Source organism: Rousettus aegyptiacus, unplaced genomic scaffold, assembly GCF_014176215.1.
Source record: "Rousettus aegyptiacus isolate mRouAeg1 unplaced genomic scaffold, mRouAeg1.p scaffold_m13_p_15, whole genome shotgun sequence".
Classification (NCBI taxonomy): domain Eukaryota; kingdom Metazoa; phylum Chordata; class Mammalia; order Chiroptera; family Pteropodidae; genus Rousettus; species Rousettus aegyptiacus.
In genome coordinates this window covers 5216704-5222674 of record NW_023416290.1, presented here as the reverse complement: position 1 = coordinate 5222674, position 5971 = coordinate 5216704, and the positions used below count along the sequence as shown (strand labels likewise).

Here is a 5971-nt window from a genome sequence, read left to right as displayed (position 1 = left end):
ATGGATTCCAGAAATACCAGTTCTGCAGCTTGCAGAGTTTTCTTAAAGCAAGCCTAATGGATCAAAGTGTGTCATTCTATCGAGCATCCATTTATTCATCATGCAACACATTCACATTTTCTATAGGCTTAACGCAGTGCTTGCAAAAGATAAATCCGGGAGTCTCGACCTCAAAGACATACATGTATTTATATCTACCAATATCGATATAGGCATATATATATATATATATAGATAGATAGATAGATAACAGATACAGATATGCAAATATACACACACGTACATATACAGATATGTAAACATATGCATATGTGTAAATACATATACAATTTCTTTAACAATGTAGGTTATCAAATTATAACCATAGGGTTGCTATGGATTGAAACACATTTACCCCATGAAAATTTGGAAGAAAGATGGTCCATAGTTTTAGCAATAAGATTAGCAGTTGACGTTTTTTGGCACTTACTAAGCTTTTCACATGAATCATCTCAGTTAATTTTTCTTTCAGTCCTCTATCGCTACATAGCAATTTACATCCAAAATTAATGGCTGCAAACAACACGCATTTGTTACCTCGCAGCTTCCGTGGGGCAGGAGGCTAAGTGCAGTCTACCTGGGTCCTCTGATTGTGGCTGTCTGGACAGGTAGCTACCAAGACCTGGCCAAGGGCAAGGTCAATGGGGAAAACAGGCAGTGACAAGGATGGATTCCCGAGGCTTATGGATGAGCTGCGTAAGAAACTTAAAACAATAAGTGTCACGAATTGCTCCAAGGTTTTAAGAGAGGGGTATTGTAAAAGAGGAAGTACCATGAAAACTTCAAAGGGCAGGGTTCTTGTCGGATTTCCTCCTTGTTGCTCTCCAGAGTCTCTAGTGTGCCATCATAAATCCCTGCTGAACGTGAATAAACAAATAAATAAATAACCCCTGCAATGTATTGAACAGAGATTCACTGACATGAACGCAAATAAAAAAAAAAAAAACTTAAAATGTAAGGAAGGGTTAAGATGATAGTTTCATGGCGTTAAAACACGGCCAGATTTCCTGTGAGATGGAGAATATCAAGATCTAGGACAACGCTCACCCGGGGAGGGGCTTGTATGCTAAACGCATCTCTCTCTTTCTCTCTGTCCCCCTCACAACCACACACACACACACACACACACACACACACACACACACACACTTTGTCTCTATCACTTCATCACTTCGTACACTTGGGTGTCTTGACCTGTTTTTATGAGCACATCTGCGCCGTCCTCTGCTGTGTATTGGCAAGTCGTTCCGTGTCGTTCAGCTTGCGTTCAGCTTTGTCTTGTGTTGATGAAGACTCTGAGTCAGACTTTATAGAAGGTTCCATCTCGAGTGCTGATAAACTCTTCTTGTGTTAGTTCACATAACAGAGGGGGGGGAGGGTGAGAGAGAGAATGAGAGAGAGAGAGAGAGAGAATGAGAGAGAGAGAGAGAATGAGAGAGAGAGAGAGAGAGAGAGAGAGAGAGAAAGAAAGAGAGAGAGAGAGAGAAATAGAAGGAAAGAACACAAGGCCTGTTCCTCAAAGGAGGCCGGTAGAGACTCATTCTCTGGGAATAGGTCATAAGCGAAGCTGGGGATGTGTGGTTATGTGCACTGTGATTTACTAATTTCTAATCCTTGACAATGGTTGCAAGTTCTCACTAACGGATGAGGAAACCGAGGCTCAAAAGGATTTAGGTAATTTACCTAAGGCTACATATCTCATAAGTGGTTTTAGACAAGACTTCAAACCCACTACCCACTGACCTTAAAATGACTATTTTCTTACTACAAGAAAGCACTAAGAAAAATAGCGAAGTTGTTTAATTGACAGTCACACGGGCCAGGCAGTAATGGCCCTGACCCTTACATCTCTGACCCCGTGCCACCTTCACCTGTGCCGGACAGGTGGTGAGCCTCCAGTGCAGGTAAGGTCTATCTTAACACTTTTCCCGCTACTAAACACTCTGGAAGTTTACTCGTTTGTTTTTTAGCTTTTGCCAACAGAGTTGGTCTTCAAAATGTGATATGCTTTCCCGTGGAAGCCATAGTAACCGAATGTTGGTTACAGAATATTGGCAAATAAAAATAAATAAAATTGTAGAGTTATGTAACATTGGCAGCAAATGTAGGTTGAGATGGTTGGTTAGTTGCTTTATTCTGGAGAGTGGATAACTGTCCATGTTACAAAGGTAAAAAAAAAAAAAGATTCAGTGGAAAGAAAGAGACTACATTCTAAATAAAGAAGGAAAGGAGGCCTTTTGCTGGGAATAAGGAGTAAAGAAGAATTGGTGCTTAAGAAGGTTTGGCATAGAATTTATCCATGAGATTTCTTTCAGAAAGATTGAAATGGAATTCCATTAACACCAATACTCCAACAATATTAATTTATACATTTAGAATATTTTATGTAAGAGTAATCTAGACCAGGAAGTAGTGTTCAATTATCTTTGTGTGAATCATAGATTCTACCACAGCACTAGTCACATAGTAGATGCTTAATAAAAGTTTACCAAATGAATGAATCAAGCGAAAAAACAAACAATACTTACCTTCAATATTTCATTTAACGTGTTCTGTCATATTTGAAAAATATGTGTTACACACTTATATAAATCTGCATATGCATTTGTAAGTCAGCTATCATGTAAAGCACTTAGAAGAACAACTTTATATAATCAAAATCGATTCAGCTTTCTTTGTGATATATTAAAAGGATAGAAAGAACGGTTTTGCCAGGAAATATTATTGTTGAGAAAAATTCTCAAATTTATTTTTTATAAAAAGGGAGAGATTATTGATAAATACATCTAAATTTGCAGATTGGTTATTTTCAGAGGTTATTTAGGGTCATGACGGTAAATCTCATTACCGTACTTGAAAGAGGTCTCTCATTATTATGGTGCCGAGGTCCACATCCCTGAAGCTAATTGCAAGGTAGAGCGGCAGAGTTCTAATTGTTTGCCATCAAAATAGCTGTGTAAGCTTGATTAACAGTGTTCAGCAACATTCATAATAGTCCAAGCCTGGCCCTGCATAAAATAGAAACTGGGAAAAAATCAATAAGATTTAATAAGATCAGGAACAATCACTTACAATAGTACATCAATCACACAAAGTAATAGGTGCAGGATTTGATAGGGTCCTGAACTGCCTGAGAGATTCATAACCAGTACTCGTTAATGATTTGTTCATTTGCATTTTATCAATCCAGCTACAGCTGACAAGCAGAAGGAGCAGGAAAGAAATATGTTGACTTAAACTCATCAGCTTTTGCAATTAGAAAAATAACATATAATAGCAAATGTCTTGTCACAGGGAAATCTGACGTTCCTACAAAGACGTGCACAGTCGCGGGCTCTTCGGGCTGGGTGCAGTTAGGCTTGCAGTCTAGCTCAGGCGAGAGTGGTCCTGCTGTCACTAGGGAGTCTCAACGGTTGGACACTCCACCTCTCACGGGCCTTGATTGCAAAATAATATTTAGTGCAAAATGTGTGTATTTTTTTTTTTTTTGAAATAAATGAAGCTCCTGGCTTTGCGTAAGGCAAAGCCTGTATCAAATGCTAAAACAATCATAAGGAGACGGCTTTCTGGTGATTATTGCTTGTCATTGTGTCCTATTTCAGTTGAGGTTATGACTATAGAAAGCAATCATTCTGTATTTACCATTAATATTAAAACACATTTTGGGAAGGAACGATCAATGGATAAAATTGTGTACACAAATTTTCGATTCTAAATAAGTGATATTATTTAACATGGAAAAAAATAATACCCTGTCTACATCAGAGGCATAATGAAAAGTCCGAATGCTTTTCAAGAAATTAATATGGATACCTGCTTAGAAAATTTCATATGGGTTTTCTCTGGAGAGAATCACATGAGAGGCGGGATGCAGGGCACACTGTTGGAAACCAGCAGTGATACCATCCAAAACGCGGATTAATTAGTCTTCGTCTAAAACCACGGTAAATAACGTGCTCTTTCAGGGAGAAATATTATGATTTGGGTCCTTGTGGATTATATTTAAATAGCCGATTTCTACATAAGTTGCTTTAATTCGATCAAAGTGCAGGTAAAATCCCATTATAATAGACTCCATGGGGTCTCTAAATTGTTTTGTTGTGGTAGAATTTGGTTAAAATGAATAAATACATTTATCACATTCTCAGTATGTAGTACATTCTAGAGAGACAGACTTGAGGCCCAGTCTCTTTTCTATTGAATTAACATATGAAAAGCAGAGCCCTGAGTAGGAAGGGGAGACAGGAGGCGAGGATAAGGCTCACACACCTTTGAACGCTTTCTCCGAGGCCAGGCCCGGATCACTTTCACAACGGTTTTGGTATAAAAGCTTTTATTTTTTTTCTTCACTTTTTCAAGATAAGATTAATTAGGCTGACCAGAATTTGGAAATCTAAAAGACTGCAGGAGATTAAACGTAATTATTATTTGTTATCCTGACAAAAAATTACTGTGAAGAAGTCAATTTTATGCATCTTAATTCGTTCTCCCTTCAAAGCGAACCACCCAGAATCAAGTGCTTTAATTATACAGGTCGACTCTTCCTAGGCCATTAAACACAGAAAGCATTAGTAAATTCACCAAGAATCAATTCATAGGATGCCAATTTGCCTGAAAGCAAATTGATAAATGTCCAGTTTAGTGAGAGACCAATTCACACTCATTTTTGGCATTCAGTGATTTGTTTTGGTGAATTGTTTGGCTTCAATATACTGTTATCAGAATGAGTATCATTGTTGTTCGTTATGCTGGAATGTAGAAGTGGTTTAATTATTCCAAGCATCCTTTCTGTTCATTTACGGAAGAAGCATTTTTATTTATTTTTTATTTTTTATTTTTTCGGGGGCAAGGCAACCCTTGATTGACCTTACAGGTTGAAAGGAACTTTCAGCTTACAAGCCCATATTTTTTATTTTATTTTTTTTTACACCTACAGCACCTGGTCTTCCTGGGTGGTCTCCCATCCAATTACTATCCAGACCTGACCCTGTTTAGCTTCTGAGATCAGATGGAATCGGGCTTGTTCAGGGTGGCATGGCCATAGACAGAAGAAACATTTTGAGCACTGACAGAACAACAGACTTGGAGACATACTAAATACAAATAAAGTATATATTCCAAATGTAATATATGTAACATTGTAACAGAAACAACATATATCTTATAAATATTCTTTAAAAATATTAATAATGTGCTTTCTGGGTTAGAAGGCTTGCTTAATTGTGGGTAGGTATCATCTCTAAAGCATGGTACACTTGACAGTGAAAAGTAGGCTATTAATACATTGGAACAGTAGGAGTAAATAAAGTCTGTTTCAAGCAAATCAGAATTATGTGGTCACCTTGTCTATAAGAGAAGAGGGTGAGGTATGGGCTCCCGAGGAAAATGATGACATTAGATTTGAGACATTAATGATAAGTAGAATTCTCTTATTCTGGGTGAAGAAAATCCACCTCATGGACAAATGAGCATGAGTGAGGTACAGTCAAGGAAGTGCCTTGTGTGTCCTGTGAATGGTGGAAGATGCAGGAAAGTAGCTGTGTCCTAATTATCAAAGACCTTAAATTTAGATTTTTTTTTTCTGTAGGATAGAGAGATTAATCAAAAGTGTTTGAGAAAGAAATAGGGAAGGAGAAGTACAGTTTAAGTGGTTAATACCTTGTGTTCTAGACACCGAGAGACCTACATTTGCATCCCAGCTCCTGTATGTTCACAACTGTTCGACTTTGCTTCATTTTCCTCATTAAATATGATGCATGTAAGTTACCTACCATGGTGTTTGGCCCACGATAAACAATGCTTATCGGTCGTTATTATTAATAATGAAAACAAGCGGCATGATATCATTGGAAGAACTTATTTCAAACCTCATGTATTCAAATACGATAAAATTACCTAATTTGTCTGAAGCTTGAAATTTATAATTATATAA

General features: G+C 37.5%; 1 pseudogene; it reads right to left on the bottom strand.

The window, feature by feature from the left end:
* Positions 1-4966: 4966 nt before the first annotated feature.
* LOC118612229 lies at positions 4967-5085 on the bottom strand (annotated as a pseudogene).
* Positions 5086-5971: the final 886 nt, after the last annotated feature.